Raw genomic sequence first — 19,072 nt, 5'->3', positions numbered from 1 at the left:
TTTAATCCTGTATCTTCTAAAGTGCAATACTCTGAGCACATAAGTTTGGAGAAAGAAAAAGGAAGAAAGAAGAAGCAGTATGGTTGAGAACAGAGGTGACTCCAGAGGAATTGCTTAATCCCTTGTTTTAAACTTGCAGTTTTCTTATTTATTTATTAATTTATTTTCAACTTTTATTTTAGGTTCAGGCGGTACATGTGTAGGTTTGTCACATGGGTAAATTGCATGTCACTGGGGTTTGGTGTACAAATGATTTTGTCACCCAGGTAGCCATCAAAATACCAGTTAGGCAGTTTTTTGATCCTCACCCTCGTCCAACCCTCCCTTATCAAAGGCCCCAGTGTCTGTTGTTCCCTCTTTACGTCCATGTGTGCTCAATGCTTGGCTCCCACATACGCGTGAGAGCATTAGATATTTGGTCTGTTCCTGAATTAATTCACTGAGGATAATGGCCTCCAGCTGAATCCATGTTGCTGCAAAAGATATTTTAAGTACAATTTTTATTTTATGTCTTAGATTTATAGGAAAATTGAAATGATGGTACAGAGAGTTCTCCTATTTCCCCTATTGTTAGCACCTTACATTAGTATGGTACATTTATTACAATTAATGGACCAATATTGGTACATAATTAATAACTAAAATCTGTATTCTATTCACATTTCCTTTGTTTTTTACATAATGCTCTTGTCTCTTTAGGCTCCTTTTGGCTATGAGATTTTCTTGGACTTTCCTTATTTTTGATAAGCTTGACACCTTTGAGGACTCCTATACAGATATCTTTTAGAATGTTCCTCAACTGAGATTTGTCTGATGTTTTCCTCATGATTAAACTGAAGTTACATATTTTGGGGAGCAGAAACAGAGCTGAAGGCCATTTTCATCAAATCAAATCAAGGGTGCACACTGTCAACATGACTAATCATTGTTGATGTGGAGGACAGCAGGTACCCATCTGAGGGGACTGTAAGGGAACCAACATTCATTGAGCATGTGGTCAGGTCTGTTTTGTTTGTGACTCCATTTAATATTCACAACCACTTAAAGAGGTATGTTTTAATTATCACCACTTTGTAATTGTAGAAACCGGGATGAGAGAAGTTGAAAAACTTTTTCACCCCAGCAAGCAAAATGCAGACTTTGTATTTGGAAGACTCAGGTCTATCTGATGCGAAAACTTCTTCTCTCCACTATACCATTTTGCCTTCTTTGTAATTATATAAGATTTAAAATGTTGGCTGAGATTTTATATAAATAGAACTAAAGGTGTTGTGTGATATGCTAGTTGATAAATTGAGTAGGAAACATGCAGCTTCTTTGATATTGGATTCAGATGACTATGTTATTGGGAGACACTTGTTCATAATTTACGGCACGCCTAAATTAATTTAGTTTTATGTGACATTTATTTTATGAATTGAAGCTGATGAACAGAGATGAAATGTGAGCAGGCTGAGGGGAGGAAATATTGTACTCAGATGTAATGTGCAGTTGCCATCAAATAAGTTTATTAGACTCGATCTGGAGATTTGATGGATAATTTATGAAGTATTCAGAGAAAATCCTCTGTGTTGTTCACGCCAGTCATTCTTTTGTATGAGGGATTTTTATGGTGCCAAGAGTGAGAGTGGAAGGACTGACCATGAGTCACTATTTTAATGCTCTGGTACAATGCCCTATGTCCCTGGTAGTATTAGTTTGATCTTTGAGGGACTGATGTCCAGGGAATATATGTATACATGAATTTCGGAACCTCATTTCTTTCTAGGCCAGATGCACTTGTGTTTACAAATTTTAAAGTATTGGTTGTAAAATAGAAAAGTGTCTCATCACCACTAAATACATACTTTCAGATAAGCAGTTAATAGTGTTAACCTAGAATAGTGTTGGTATCAAGGATATAGGAATTTAACTGACCTCAGACTGAAATATATACATGTGGCTATCATGGACAACTAAAAGAAGCACAAGTTTCACAACCACATTTTAAAATTAGAATTGCAACAAAGAGTGGTTACAGGGCTGAAGCCAAGACTCCATTAGTTGATGTACCGAGTTAGGCCATGCTTTCTATTAGGAGTGGGGTTTGGCAGGTACGATTGTGCCTAAGGACAGCTGGGACTCTGCAGTTGACACTTTGTTGTCTGCCATTCATTTTTCTTGTGCTTCTTGGTAGTAATATCCCAGGTTTCTTTTGGGGAAAATCTCCTTAGCCCCTGGCCCTGGTCCTCAAACTTACAGTTTCAGGGATGGATTCTGATTGGTTTAAACAAATCAGCGTAGCCCTCTCCATAGTTACACTAATTGACTATGGATGAGTAAGTGATTTAAAATAGTCCAATGAATGTTAAGTCTAAAAAATTTTATTTGAAATGATGAAGATGAGATTCTTCTGATACTGAGAGAAGCAGGCAGCATAGAACTGCTGCAGCTAGAGAGGAAGAGCCCCGAGTTGCTGGGTGGAGACAAAAGGTAGAACCCTAGAATGGGTCAAATCTGAGGAAGGAGAACCGGGTGGTAAATACCAGATGTTTTTGGAATTCTAGATAAAGCTGGTGCCTGAAGTCAGATATCTGACAGGAGCAATTAAACCACCTTTTTTGTTTGACTGATGAAGGCTGTCACACTTATTTATGTAATTATTTATTTCATACGTGAAGTGTTCCTAAGTGATAAGGGGCCCAAATGTAGTTAGAATGCAAAAATAAATTATGGGGTAAATGAGAAAAAAATCACCATAAAAGCCACTATAATTGAAAATGGCACCTGACATATGAGGCACAGCTTCTATAGAGACTGGTATGACTGTGTTATGACATCCTAGCACCTATTGTACTTCGTACATCACTTCCCCTTGCCCATGGGGGCGGCAAATCAGAATAAAAAGCTGATTTATTCAGGGGTCCACAAGCTCTGTTGTGAAGTTTTCTATGGCTGGAGAGAGAAAGAAAGGGAGAGGAAACCAGAGATAGGAACAGGTATCAACAGCTAAAGACTATTGTTAGGGAAATGGCCATGCCCTGAGAAGGTCTGTAAGCAATGTAGTCAGTGGCCCGAGGTCAGCAGAGCAACAGCAGATGTAGGTGCAGAGGAACTGTAACTCTGATTCTATGAGGAAAACACGCGGAGGACCCTTGCAGGGAAGGTACCGTAAGCCACAGCCAAAGCTGCTGGGGAATAAGTGTTCCCCAGGTGAGGTGATTGAAAATATTCTGGAAGTGAAAACCCCGAAAGGGGAAGAATTTATATTCATCAGTGGAGTGGGCCTGAAAGCTTATCACCGAGAGATCTTGGAACAGCACAGTTTTGGGCATAATCACTCAGGTTCCCCAGAAACTCTGTGGTTGATCATTTTCAAACTTCAGAGCATTCAGTCTGCAGAGAAGAAAGATAGTGCAGCCTCGGTACTGAAAATGTCAGTATCAATCAATGCCACAAATGCTCTTTAGAGATTTTAAATTTATAAGTCTATTAGGGAATTGGATGTTTATTTTCACCCACTGTGGTTGCCTACTGTGGTTGCCTACTGTGGTGACACGAGACTACCAGCCAGGAACTTGAGTTTTACGTTTGGCTCTTTCTTTAGTTAGCTGGTCATCTGGAATCCCAGGGTCTTCCTTTGCCACTAATTAGTTATGGATATGTACATAAATTTCGAAACCTTTTTAGTTTGTTTTTCTTGAAAATGTGACTAATAAATATAACAGGGCTGTTGTGAAGATAGGTTGCATGAATATTTCAAATCCTTTAGGACAGTGCCTGGAACACAGAAAAATAGATCTCGAATGAGTATATCTTCCAAAAGACATAATTTTGGGGTAGGAAAGGTATGTGAACATTGCTTATTACTAGATTTCTTAATAAAGCATCCAAAATCAAGTAATCTTTCAGGCTTCTCAATGGCTCCCCAAAGACTAACCCTGTGCCACTGTGAAGTAAGGTTTAGTTGGACTGTCTTTTGAATGTAGCAGTTAGCATATACAGCACTGGGCTCCAAACAGAGCCGTGAGAGGTGGGTGCCTCCATGGAAAAAGAGTGTTCAGATTAGAAGTGGCACATTTTATCATGTGTTCAATTCATTCGTTTCCATGGTGGTATGTATGGTGGTGTTTGGTGTAATGGGATATAATTATTATTAGAAAAAAAGATAGAGGATGAGTATGACATGATATATGGATTCACTGGTTTGAGGAACTCTAGATTTTATTAATACTACACTTTTGTCTCCATTATGAATTGATATCATACATTAAAGATTTCTGATAATGAGAAAAATGCTCAGACCTAAATACAAAATAAATGAGATATAAACAAGTAGCAAAATCTTCAATTAGCCAAAGATATTAGAAAGAATGCTGCTTTTATAAGACTTAACAAATGAAGTGTTATTTCATCTCAAGGAATTAAAAAAATTGAGACTTAAGGGTAATAGCCAGTTTCAAGAAAATCAATGCTAATTAAACAAGAACAAGCTGTTCTTTCTAACAGTACCCTTGAGGAGGGAAAACCTGACATTCCCCTTTGTCACAAGACTTACTGACGGCATGTCAAGCTTTAATACAGAAGATGACTGCACAGGTGTGCTGGGCATTCACAAAGATCCAGTGATGAAGGCATGAATTTGTATTGAATTTGATGAGCATATTTCCCCAGAGAAAAGAAGTTGCATATTCAGACACTTAAGATGTAAGTTGTGGTTAGATTAGTCATAAGAGACTGATTATCCAGATGCTATTTGAAATTGTTAACATAAATGTATTGTACCAGTCTAATATTTTGTTCTATAAAGAATAGACAATACAAACAAACCAAAGTCTTTAGGCATCAGGCCAATCCTTATACTTGTGTCACCTCTTCATTAAGAAATTGGGGCTCTAGGCTGGGCACGGTGGCTCACCCCTGTAATCCCAGCACTTTGGGAGGCTGAGGCAGGCAGATTACCTGAGGTCAGGAGTTCGAGATCAGCCCGGCCAACATGGTGAAAGCCCGTCTCCACTAAAAATACAAAAATTAGCCAGCGTGGTGGCAGGTGCCTGTAATCCCAGCTACTTGGGAGGCTATGGCAGGAGAATCGCTTGAACCCGGGAGGTGGAGGTTGCAGTGAGCTGAGATCACGCTATTGTACTCCAGCTGGGGGACAAGAGTGAGACTTCATCTCAAAAAAAAAAAAAATTGGGGCTCTAAGCCTTATTTTACTTTACTCAAATTCTTACTTTCCCATTGATGACATAAACGTGTGGCTCCTTAATCCTATTTCTGGAGGCTTGGTTGCCCCTTCAACTCTTCTACTTTTTAAGATCTCATCTTCTTACACTTCCCCTGGGCCATTGTCTTCTCTCTATTTTCTGTATCTTAACCTTTCTCTCTTGACTGGCTTGCTTCACTCACCTTCGTCCATGCCCATGCTGAGAGATCCATTCTCTGTCATCCAATAGTTCTCCCCTTCTTCTTTTTTTTTAAATAATACACCAACTTCTCTAAATGTTCATTCTATCACTAGCTCTTCTTTATCCCTCATTTTCTCCATGAACCATGACACTCTAGTTTCTTGCTCTTACTGCTCAAAGGAAACTGCTCTTCTTAAAGATTAAAGGCATTAATGATTTCCTAATTATAATTCTATCAGATATCTTTCAGGAATTGTCCTCTTGGATTGATCTTGTTCATTTGCTGCTTTTATTCTCTTTTGATTTATCAAAAGGACATTTCACTTCTTTAACAATCGTAACACAACAGTCTTTTTCTTCTATTGATACTTCTTTGCCTATTCCCTTTACACTTTTGTGTGAGTTCTTCTTTTTTCACTTAAAAAAAAAATGTCCTTTCTCCCCATGTTTCTCATTCAAGCCACAGCCCTTAGTCTGCACATACATTTTCCAAGTGACCACCAAAGTGATCCATTTCAAATTTAGGTGTGATGATACCATGTGATTGCATTAAATCCTTCAATAACTCTTCAAGGATAAATTTTTTTTATGTGGTAAATATTCTTTTCTATTATCTGTTCTCTACCTAACTCTGTAGTCCCATATCTCTTTATTTTGTTTTATTGTTTGCTTAAATTTTTAATTTTTTATTTCAATAGCTTTTTGGGGAACATGTAGTGTTTGGTTACATGGATAAGTTCTTTAGTGGTGATTTCTGAGATTTTGGTGCACCCATCACCCAAGCAGTATACATTGTACCCAATCTGTAGTCTTTTATCCCTCACCATACTCCCACCCTTCCTCCTAGTCCCCAAAGTCCAATATTTTATATCATTTGTATGCGTTTGCATCCTCACAGCTTGGCTCCCACTTATGAGTGAGAACATGATGTTTGGTTTTCCCTTTCTGAATTACCTTACTTGGAATAATAGTCTCCAATTCCATTCAGCTTGCTGCAAATGCCATTATTTTACTCCTTTTTATGGCTGAGTAGTATTCTAATACATATATCTATCACATCATATTTTCTTTTTCTACTCATTGATGGGCATTTGAGTAGATCCATATCACTTAACTCTCTGCTTTATAATGTATAATCTAGCAATTTAGAGCTTTTTAGAGTCTCCCACTGTGCTTTCTCAGTGAGTTACTCTTGCCTGTATTGCCCCTTCTGCCAGTCATGTCCTTCCCTGCTCTACTCTACACCATCCTTACCCTTTTATCAGATTAACACCTACACATATTCTTGATCTCAGCTCAAATAGATACTTAGGAAGCCCTTCCATTATGCCACAGTCTAAGTTAGGGGTCACTCCTTGGTGCACACATAGCACATGTGCACGTCTCCATTAGTGCACCTACTTCATAATATTATAATGATCTATTTATGGGTCAGCATTCCTCACAGACAATGCATTCTTTGTGATCAGGAGCTATTTATTTATCTTTGTATACCCGGAGCCCTGAACCGTATCTGGAATATCAATGTAGTTAATCCTTTATTATGATCTCGCAAAATCACTTCTCAGGAAAAGATTGTCTTTCTTTGTCTCATTCTGCCAGAACTTTTTGAACTTGATAATGACAAAGTTCTGTCAGACATACAGTCATGCATTGCATAACAACAGGAATACCTGAGAAATGCATTGTTAGGTGATTTCACCATTGTGTGATCATCATGGTGTGCACTCATACAAACCTAGAGAGTACAGCCTACCACACACGTAGGCTATATGGTCTAATTTGTTGGTCCTAGGCTGCAAACCTGTACAGCGTAGTGCTGTATTGAATACTGTTGGCAATTGTAACACAATGGTAAGTGTTTGTGTATCTAAACTATCTAAACATACAGAAGGTATAGTAAAACAATGGTCTTATAATCTTATTGGAACATAATTGTATATGTGTTCTATCATTGACCAAAATGTCCTTAATCAAAATGTGGTTATGTGGTGCATGACTGTATTTATTTTGTGCTACTTATAAGGATTATAAGCTTTAAGGTTCTAGATAAGAATTGAGAGATTAAGTAAAAAACAAAATAGGTAAAAAGATTTTCTATTTTCTACAAATTTACATTATGAGAATCCAAGATATTTGTTATATTCTGTGTATTAGTCCATTTTCATACTGCTATGAAGAAATACCTGAACTGGGAAGTTTATAAAGAAAAGAGGTTTAATGGACTCATAGTTTGACCTTGCTGCGGAAGCCTCAAAATCATGGCAGAAGGCAAAGGAGGAGCAAAGGCATGTCTTACATGGTGGCAGGCAAGAGCGTGTGCAGGGGATCTGCTCTTTATAAAACCATCAGATCTCATGAGACTTATTCACTATTAAGAGAACAGCACAGGAAAAACCTGTCCCCATGATTCAATTACCTCCCACCAGGTCTCTCCTACAGTACATGTGGATTATGGGAGCTACAATTCAAGATGAGATTTGTGTGGGGACACAGCCAAACCATATCATTCTGGAATGTCAAAACTTAACAGTTATTATATAATGACATTTTTATTTATTAAATACTCTATGTAGCACTTCTAATATTAGTGTCCATGTGACTCATAATCTAGGAGAAAAATCAAGTTCCACTTTCTGAATGGAGCAACTTTCTTTGGTCATGTGCCTGAGAAACATTCAAAGAATGAACAACCTGAATTTTCCATTTTTTAGCCCAACCTTCATGCCTTAGGATTTACCCTATAGTCAGGGACAAATTAAGAATGTGTGGGCTGGGCATGGTGTCTCACGCCTGTAATCCCAGCACTTCGGGAGGCCGAGGCGGGTGGATCACAAGGTCAGGAGATCAAAACTATTCTGGCCAACGTGGTGAAACCCTGTCTCTACTAAAAATACAGAAAAATGTAGCTGGGCGTGGTGGTGTGTGCCTGTAGTCCCAGCTACTCAGCAGGCTGAGGCAGGAGAATCACTTGAACCTGGAAAGTGGAGGTTGCAGTGAGCTGAGATCGCGCCAAAAAAAAAAAAAAAAAAAAAAAAAAAAATGTGTGAACTTAGACAAGGTAGGTAGCTGGTAGCTTTAAATTGCACTCCTTGTTAGACCTCTCTCATTTACATCCACATTCCTGAGTTATTTGGTGACTGGTTTTATCAAGCTTATTCTAAATATGAACCTCAGAGAGGAAATCAACTACATCTTCCACACTTTTAGATAACCTGAGCCTGTCCTATTTTCTTAGTATGCCCTAAGCATTTACCTATGGGTATATCTTCTTTAATTAAAGGTATCATAATAGTTAAGCATAAAGTCCCAGAGACACTACTTTTGGCATAACTTTCAATTATTAAAAAACACTCCACAAAACCTGTGGGACTAAATTTTGCTGATGCATTGCAACAAAGAGCCTTTCTCTTGTTTTTCATTTGTCCTTTCACTGCTGCTAAACTTCCTCTAATTGCTGTTTTTATTTATGTGACCCCAGGATGCATTGCCACCAAATGAAGAGCATGCCAAAGGAAATAAACAAGTTTGTTCCTAAAATCACCTGAGGCTGTCATTAAAAAAAATTGGGAGACTGATCCTAATAAAATATTGGAGGAGAAACAAGTTGGATAGTCCATGGTATCACCTAACAGCATCTCCTCTCAGGGCAGAAATCTCTTCTACAACTTTCTTAATTGAACCAGTGAGGGATGTACCAGTGAGGGAGAACATTCTAGATCATTATATGTGTATTTTATATACACATTTTAAGTAATTGCTTAATGTATATTTTATTTTATATTCTATTCATTTGCTTTACATTCAAACTTTAAACATTTCCTAGGTCTGCATGGCTCGCCCTTCTTGCTTTCTTTCTTCCATTTAATTCACGTCAACACCTAACACTAATATCAGTTTGGGCTCAGGCAGATATGTGTCTGAATCTAAGTTCTTTATCAGTTCTTAACGGAAGGACATTAGCTAAGTTACTTAATATCTCTAAGCTTCAATTTTTTCATCTGTAAAATGGAGATGATAATGATTGCAATGTTGTTATAGGAATTCAGTTTGATAATACACATACACATTAATTTCATTCTTTTTCCTTTTTTAGGAATTTAGTATCTGGAAGTACAGGACCCTGTCCTGATCTCAAGGAGCTCAGAGTTTAGTGAAGAAGACAGATGACAAGCACTGACTAGTGTAATGTGAAGTGTGTTACTGGAGTTACACACAGAGTGCAAGCCTATATACACGTGTCATGTTTCATTAGACTATCCAAAATTATCTAAGCATAAACTTAAACATTTCAAAAGTTATATTGTGGCCGGGCGCGGTGGCTCACGCTTGTAATCCCAGCACTTTGGGAGGCCGAGGCGGGCGGATCACGAGGTCAGGAGATCGAGACCACGGTGAAACCCCGTCTCTACTAAAAATACAAAAAAAAATTAGCCGGGCGTGGTGGCGGGCGCCTGTAGTCCCAGCTACTCGGAGAGGCTGAGGCAGGAGAATGGCGTGAACCCGGGAGGCGGAGCTTGCAGTGAGCCGAGACTGCGCCACTGCACTCCAGCCTGGGCGACAGAGCGAGACTCCGTCTCAAAAAAAAAAAAAAAAAAAAAAAAAAAAAAAAAAAAAAAAAAAAGTTATATTGTTTATAATAAGCTTCAGAAACTACAGATAATCAAAAAGAGAAAAGAAAATCATACTCTAAGCACTGTTGACATCTTGTAGTATTGATTTTTAGATATTTTTCTCTGCTGTATTTACATAGATATGTCATATCTATGTCTATATATGATGCATTTGTAAATAAATGGGCTCACATTAAATATTACTTTTTGTGACCTTGCTTTTTTCCTCAACAATAGACTATGAATTGCTTTCCATTTTAAGCTTCTTTTTTTGCATCACGTTTTGTGCTTCAGTTTCCCTTTTCAAGGCACCCCAGAAGAATTCAGTATATGCTTTCTCTTTCTATACCCCCTCCCCAGATTTGGCTGTAACTCCCTATGGTAGCAGTGTATCACTTTGTTCCCAGAACTATAAATGTCACTTTTAACATCTGCTATATTGCTGGACCCTTGTAGAAAAAAAATTAAATATAGAACGAGGTTGTACTTCATTCTCCCAACCCCTTGCCCTTTTTAATACTGTGGCACTTAAAACAGAGCACAGAGAAAAGAATGTTACCTCTTTAATGTACAGTTTTTAAAAAGTCATTAACTGACTCAATTAGCTGAAAGTCTACACTAATTCAGGCAGAAACAGGGCCGAAGTTTTATTTTTCATAGTATATTAAAAAAACTTTTTAAAAAGAAAATTAGTATCACACATACATGCTTAGAAAAGCATAGTTTAGATTCTTGAGAAAAAATAATTTTCATGTCTTTTAGGCAGACTATTTCCAAACATTATATATATATACATGTATCTTAAACACATATTTTATAATCTGAGTATTAATTTACCCTTCTCAGAATTGAGGGCCCCTGAAAAACTTCTATTTGACCACTCTTAATATAGTCTCAAAAATATGAACAATATTTATCATGTGAGTACCCTGGGGCAAGTCATTTAGTCTTTGGGTCTTAGTTTTGTCAACTGTGAAGACAGAATACAATAATTCTTTCATAATAGGGTTATTGAAAGATCTATAAAAACTGAGAAGTATTGTACAAACAATATTACTTAGTCCCAACTACTGTATGAACTTAAGTATAATTATACTTTTCTTTAAAGCATCATATAAATCAGCTTTTCCTCAATTCAGAATGATCTTTTTCTCAGAATTAGTGATGCTATAATTCATTGAGACAATAGAGTTACATATGTTTCTCTAGCATGTCTTATTGTTAATAAATCAATTTCTTCCTCAACCGCATATGTCATTATTGTTTTCATAAATACTTCACAGGTAAGTTAAGAAAGGAGGTGGTTTAGAGGAACAATTGAGGATAAAGTAGAATGATGGCTCAGAATCGTCAATTTCCCATTTTATGTGTTCACATTCAATGAATTCACTGAGATTCTCACTGAGAGTGGATTGGAGAGAAGGGTGTTTTGTTCTGTGCAAAGGTCTTGTGGTGGAGTTGAATGTTTCCGGTGCTGCTTTCCCAGATTCTCCACGGCATGTTTCTTTTGCAGGTTCAGCACAAAGCAGAGGGTATCACTCGGGACAAAGGATTCACATTCTTCTTTCCATTCTTGCTGTTTGGTTTATATTCTGCTAAACATGAATAGGTAGGAAACACGAGCAAGATCTGAGATACTAGGCTTGTTCTCTCTCTCTCTGGTAGTGGAAGATGGAAGAGGCTCTTCCTTGCTTCCTCTATTTCCATTCTTCCTCGTTTGGGTTTTTCTTTGGCTTGCCATTACCTTATTGATGAAGGATCCTGCCAGACTTTTCTGTGTTTGGATTAGGAATTTCTTTGAAAGCCAGAATCTGATCCTTTTATTTCTTTTTTGTTTCTCTGCACTGTACTCAGAGGGGGTATAATATGTTTTGGTTGAAAATACTGATGGACCAAAGTTTTTAATGTCAAAGAGAATATTCTGTTGTATAGTACATAACTCAAAGGGCCTTTGAAGACTAGAAATAGCAAGCAAAGAAAGTCACTGAAACCTCTTTGATTCCCACATAGAAGTCAGAGCCACATTAGGAATTCCCAACTGTCACCGAAACATTTGGGATGTTGTGCAATGCTTTCTTTCTTACCACTAAGTCCAGAATGAATTTGGACTATTTCTTTCATATATGAAGGTAATAAATACACCCCAATATGCAAGGTTAACCCTCCCACCTCCCAAAATCCACGTACTTTTCTGAAAAGCAAAAGCATATCATTATTTGCCAAGAGAAGAATGCAAATAAAATACAAAAGAATAAGATGTTGACTCATAAGTAAGCTTAATCTTTTCCAAGTTTAGACCACATATTCAAAAACTCAATTAGATGATGTTTGGCTATACTGTAACTAAAAAACAAATCATGGCTTTGTTTCTCTTTGGCTTAAGCTACTTCCTCAAAACCAGAAAACAAATTTTAAAGCATATTTCATTTGTCAGTCCAAACAAAATCTCTTACTATGTGTATTGTTTTGCTAGAGCTGTCATAACAAAGTACCACAACTGGGTAACTTAAACAGCAGAAATATATTTTATCATAGTTCTGGAGACCAGAAGTCCAAGGTCAAGGTGTTGGCAGGATTGACATCTTCTGAAGTCTCACTCCTTGCTTGTAGATGTTGTCTTCTCTCTGTGTCTTTACTAGGTCTTCCCCCGTGTATCTAATATCCTCTTCTTTTAAGGATACTGATTGAATTGGATTAGAGCCCAACTTAATGACCTCATTTTAACTTAATTACCTCTGTGAAGACCCTCTCCCTCAATCTGGGTGGGCACCATCTAATCTGCCAGTGTGGCTAGACTGGTTAACTCTTCTGGTCTCCATCTTTCTCCCATCATTGATGCTTCCTGCCCTCTAATATCAGATTCCAAGTTCTTTAGCTTTTGGAATCTTGGACCTACACCAGTGGTTTGCAGGGGCTCTTGGGCCTTCAGTCACGAACTGAAGGCTGCACTGTTAGCTTTCCTACTTTTGAGGTTTTGGGACTTGAATTGGCTTCCTTGTTCCTCAGCTTGCAGATGGAGAACTTCACCCTGTGATTGTGTGAGTCAATACTCCTTAATAAACTCCCTTTCATATACATCTATATTAGTCCATTTTCACACTGCTGGTAAAGACATACCCAAGACTGGGAAATTTACAAAAGAAAGAGTTTTAATGGATTTACAGTTCCAAGTGGCTGGGAGGCCTTACAATCATGGTGGAAGGCAAGGAAGAGCAAGTCACATTTTACATTGATGGCCGCAGGCAAAGAAAGAGAGCTCGTGCAGGAAAACTCCCCCTTATAAAACGATCAGATCTCATGAGACCTACTCACCATCATGAGAATGGCATGGGAAAGACCCACCCCCATGATTCAACCACCTCCCACCAGGTCCCGCCCACAACATGTGAGAATTCAAGATGAGATTTGGGTGGGGACACAGCCAAGCCACATAAACATCTATTCTGTTAGTCCTGTTCATCTAGAGAACCCTGACTAATATGAGAACCAAGTGCTCACATGTCTTGTTTCACGGGATGGAGAGTCACCTGTAAAGATGTCAGCGCCAGTGGAACCACACTGCCTCAAGCTCTGGACTACCAACTCATCCAACTAACAAGCCCTTCTATCTGCCTCCCCAGGATGTCTACAAAATTGGAGGTATTGATATTGTCCCTGTGGGCCGAGTGGAGGCATGTTCTCAAGCCCAGCACGGTGGGCTTTGCTCGAGTCAATGTTACATCTTTGCTCCAGTCAATGTTACAACTGAAGTAAAGTCTGCTAAAATGCAACATGAATCTTTTGAGTGAAGCTCTTTTTGGGGACAATATGTGCTTCAATGTCAAGAATGTGTCTGTCAAAGATATTTGTTGTGACAATGTTGCTGGTGGCAGCAAAAATGAGCCGTAAATGGAAGCAGCTGGATTCACTGCTCAGGTGATTATCCTGAACCAGCCAGAACAAATCACTGGTGGCTATGTCCCTGTACTGGATTGCCACACAGCTCACATTGTTTGCAAGTCTGCTGAGCTGAAGGAAAAGATTGAATACTATTCTGGTAATAAGCTGGAAGATGGCCCTAAATTCTTGAAATCTGATGGTGCTGCCATTGTTGATATGGTTCCTGACAAGCCCATGTGTGTTGACAGCCTCTCTGACTATTCTCTTCTGGGTCGTTTTGCTGTTCATGATATGAGATAGACAGTTACTACGGGTGTCATCAAAGCAGTGGACAAGAAAGCTTCTGAAGCTGGCAAAGTCACCAAGTCTACCCAGATGCCTCAGAAGGCTAAATGAATATTATCCCTAATACCTACCACCCCAATCTTAATCAGTGGTAAAAGAATGATCTCAGAACTTTTTGTTTCAATTGGTCACTTTAGTTTAACAGTAAAAGATTGGTTAATGATAACAATGCAGCATAAAACCTTCAGAAGCAAAGGAGAATGTTTTGTGGACCCATTTTTTTTTTTTTTTAAATGTGTGGTAGTTTTATTAGTTTTTAAAATCAGTGCTTTTTTTTTTTTTTTTTTTGGAGACAGAGTCTCACACAGTCACCCAGGCAATGGCGTGATCTCAGCTCACTGCAACCTCTGCCTCCAGGGTTCAAGCAATTCTCTTGCCTCAGCCTCCTGATCAGCTGAGATTTACAGACACCCTAAAATCAGTACTTTTTAATGAAAACAACCAAAAACCTGTCACAGAATTTTGAGACCTGTTAAAACTAAGTTTTGTTAAAACTAAGTTTAATCAGAAAAAAAAGAGTCAGTTAGTAATATTAAAAGTTTTGTAGGCCAGGAGACTAAATCAAGAATATTAGATAATCTAAGGATATTAAATAACTAATGTAACAAGAGAGAAAACAAATGTCCATTTTTATTGGTGAAATTAAAAAATAATATAACTGAGTACATATTTTGTAATATAATTGAATAAGAAAAAGAGTGAAATTTTATTTTATTTTGGGGGCACATATTATTTCGCTTATTTGATGTTCAAAATTTGTGGTTCATATTTCAAAATTCATTAAAAATATTCATCTGTTCATGATAATACGTAATAAGAGTTGGTGTATTTCATCTTTGAAAATGTCTTTTTATACAAATAGTTACTGCCAAATACTGACATAAATCTATGAGCATATGATTTTAATTGAGCATATTCAATGCTTGGGAGGCATTTATTTATTTCTATTAGATTTTTCTCTTGATATTTACCATTTAGCATGTCATTTTATTGCAGGTTTATCATTTCTAATTGAAGGTTAAGTGTAAGTTCTGCAATTGCTTAGTCAAGTGGATTCTGAAATACAGATATTTCCTTTGCATTTATATAGAGGTTCCCAAGACACTGCTGGAACTGTAGTTTGATCTTGTAAAATATACCCACTACAACTTTGTATGAGAATGGATTTCTTACTTTTTAAAATTTGATAGCATGGTAAGTATACAAAGTAGCTTAACATTACACGTGATTCCAACATCATTTAGTTGTCATTGAAATAACTTTGCCATAAGTTTTGCATACATGTTGTTTTGGCTTGAAATTTTAGGTTTAATTCATTAAGAAAAATAAATCTGTAGTGAAAACTAAATTCCAAAGCCATTCAGTGTTCAATAATAGTAGTTGAAGGGATTTCTTTTCACTTATAAATAAATTCATTCTCAGCTTGAACTAAATATGCAAAAAAATTTTAAGCCACCAAGATGTTGTATGTTAGGGCATGTTAGGATATTTAACTTCTATTTCTGACAAAAATTCTTGGAAACTGGTGATAGTTAAGTTCTCAAAAGTGATGAAGTTCACTGTTGACACTACATGAAAAAGCCAAATGTTTTCTGGAATGTAGTTGCTGTTGAATTCAATGAATAACCATTGGCTTTAAACATCTTACATTTTTATAACTTTTTAATTTGTCCAAGGGAACACTTTTAGCTCCAAACATATTTTACCACTATAAATTTGGAAATATTATCAGATTCCCCTTTAATTTGTGCTAAATTAATGTTTTCTTAAATTCTTTTATAGTGTTCTTACTTGGTGTTTTTCCCACTCAGCTTATTCAGTGAAGTTAATTTTTCAGTTGATTCACATTCAGCATTGATACTTTAAACAACTGAGTGGTAGAGTGGTCCCTTGGTGTCTGCAGGGGTTTGATCACAGGACCCCCTTAGATATCAAAATTCAAGGATGCTGAAGTCCCCTATAAGCAATGGTATAGTATTTGTATATAACCTATGCAAGTCTTCCTGTACACTTTGTTTTATTTTTTATTTTATTTTACTTTATTATTATTTTTTAGAGATACAGTCTCACTCTGTTACCCAGGCTAGAGTGCAGTGGTATAATCATAGCTTACTGCAACCTCAAACTCATGGGCAAAAGCAATCCTCTCACCCCAGCCTCTCAAGCAGATGGGACTATAGGTATGTATAACAGCCTGGCTAATTTTTAATTTTTTTTTTTTGTAGAGATGGAGTCTTGCCCAGGCTGGTCTCAAATTCCAGATCTCAAATGATCCTCCCTTTGGCCTCCCAAAGTGCTGGGATTACAGTTATGAGCCATTGCACTGAACCACCTTCCATATACTTTAAATCATCTCTAGATTACTTATAATAACTAACACAATGTAAATGCTATGTTAAAGTTTCTAAATACATTCTATACTAAATTTTTTTATTTGTGTTACTTTTTAGTTTATTTTAAAGTTTCTAAATGTATTCTAAATTGTTTGTTATTTGTGTTATTTTTATTGTTGTATTGTTACTTTAAAAAACTACTTTGTTTGGGATTCAGGGGTATTTTGCAGGTTTGTTACATAGATATATATAGCATAAGGGTGAAGTTTGTGTTTCTAGTGTATCCATCACCCAAATAATGACCATTGTACTTGATAGGTAACTTTTCAACTCTTAACCCCCTTCTATCCTGCCCGCCCCACCTTTTGGTGTCTCCAGTGTCTATTATTTCCATCTCTATGTTCATATATTCCCACTGTTTAGCTCCTGCTTACAAGTGAGAATATGAGATATTTGATTTTCTTTTTCTGAGTTATTCACGTGGGAGAATGGCTTTCTCCTTTGTTGCTGCAAAGGACATGACTATTATTTTTTAATGGCTGCATAGTAGTCCATGGTGTATATATACAACATTTTCTTTGTCCAATCCACTGTGGATGGACCCATGTTAGTTTTATTGCTTTGCTACTGTGAATAGTGCTGAGATAAATATACTAGTGCAGGTGTCTTTTTTATATACTGATTTCTTTTTCTTTGGGTAGACACTCCATAGTAGGATTGCTGGATTGAATGTAGTTCCATTTGTAGTTATTTCAGATATCTACATGTTGTTTTCCCTAGAGGCTGAACTAATTTACATTCCCACAAACAGTGGAATTCCTTTTTCTTCTCATCCATGTCATCTGTTGTGCAGTGTGTGTGTGTTTTACTTCTTTTTTCATAATGACCATTTTGACTGGTGTAAGATATCTCAGAGTGGTTTTAACTTGCATTTCCCTGATGATTAGTGATGTTGAACCTTTTTGCATGTGTTTGTTGGCCACTTGTATTTCTTCTTTTGAGAAATGCCTGTTCATGTCTTTTGCCTAGTTTTTAGTTTGGTTGTTTGCTTTTTCTTGTTGAGTTGTTTGAGTTCCTTACAGATACTGGATATTAGTCCTTTGCTGGAGGCATAATTTGCATGTATTTTCTCCTGTTCTGTATGTTGTTGGTTCACTCTGTTGATTATTTCTTTTGCAGCATGGAAGCTTTTTAGTTTAATTAAGTCCCATTTGTATTTTTGTTGTTGTTGCCTTTGCTTCTGGGTCCTTCATTATAAATTCTTTGCCTAGGCTAATATCTAGAAGAGTTTTTCCTAGAGTTTTGTCCAGAATTTTTACAGTTTCAGGTGTTACATTTAAGTCTTTTATCCATCTTGAGATAATTTTGTATATGGTGAGAGATAGGGGTCCAGTTTCATTCTTCTGCACTTGGTCAACCAATTTTCCAAGCACCATTTATGGAATCCAGTGTGTTTCCTCCATTGTTTATTTTTGTCACTTTTGTTGAAGATGAGTTGTTTGCAGGTATTTGGCTTTATTTATGGGTTCTCTACTTTGTTCCACTGATCTATGTGTCTACTTTTCTGCCAGTACCATGCTGTTTTAGTTACTATAGCCTTGTAGGATAATTTGACATCAGGCAGTGTGATGCCTCTGGATTTGTTCTTTCTGCTTAGGATTGCCTTGGCTATTCAGGCTTTTTGTTGTTCTTGTTCCATATGAATTTTAGGACTTTTTTTTTCTAATTCTATAAAGAATGTTGTTGGTATTTTGATAAAAATTGCTTTGAATCTCTAGAATGCTTTGGGTGGCATGGTCATATTAATGATATTGATTCTTCTAATCCATTGCATGGGATGCCTGTAATCCCACCTACTTGGGAGGCTAAGACGGGAGAATTGCTTGAACCTGGGTGGCGGAGGTTACAGTGGGCCAAGATCACTCCACTGAACTCCAGCCTGGGTGACAGAGCGAGACTCCATCTCAAAAATAAACAAACAAATAAATAAATAAATAAATAAATAAATAAATGGTCTGAAGTGTCAAATGACTCATGCAAGACATATAGACAGTGGCAGTAGAGCTAGCAATCTTGTTTTAAAATTTTCTATGTAGTGTATTTCTCTAATTACAACATGGACTTTATATATACAGTAATGAATACACACTTTTGTTTGTTTGCTTTATAATACTTGTCACTCTTTTAGGAAAAAATATATATTAAGCATAAAAGTATCCACAACCAATGTACAGACTAAATAGCAATAAGAATAGTTACAATAATAAGGCAAATACCAATGTACTTGCTATTAATCTTAAGAAAGACAAGTGATGATGGTGGCATACTTGGCTTTTTAAACTTAAAATATGATACTTTCAACATTCCACGATTTTTTGTGATTTTACTGTAATTACCTTTTCTTTTTACAAATAGATTCCCTTTCTCGGGTTAAGAAAGTTCCCTTCATTTCTTAGTATCCTAAATGATTTTCTGGTACTCCTCATTTAGGTCCTCTGGCCTGAAGCTCAAGTTT

General features: G+C 37.0%; 1 pseudogene; it reads left to right on the top strand.

The window, feature by feature from the left end:
* The first annotated feature begins 3,110 nt into the window (after positions 1-3,110).
* LOC129473102 (elongation factor 1-alpha 1-like) lies at positions 3,111-14,346 on the top strand (annotated as a pseudogene).
* Positions 14,347-19,072: the final 4,726 nt, after the last annotated feature.

The sequence above is a fragment of the Symphalangus syndactylus genome, chromosome 23 (assembly GCF_028878055.3).
Source record: "Symphalangus syndactylus isolate Jambi chromosome 23, NHGRI_mSymSyn1-v2.1_pri, whole genome shotgun sequence".
Taxonomy (NCBI): domain Eukaryota; kingdom Metazoa; phylum Chordata; class Mammalia; order Primates; family Hylobatidae; genus Symphalangus; species Symphalangus syndactylus.
This window is presented reverse-complemented; position numbering and strand designations above follow the sequence as displayed.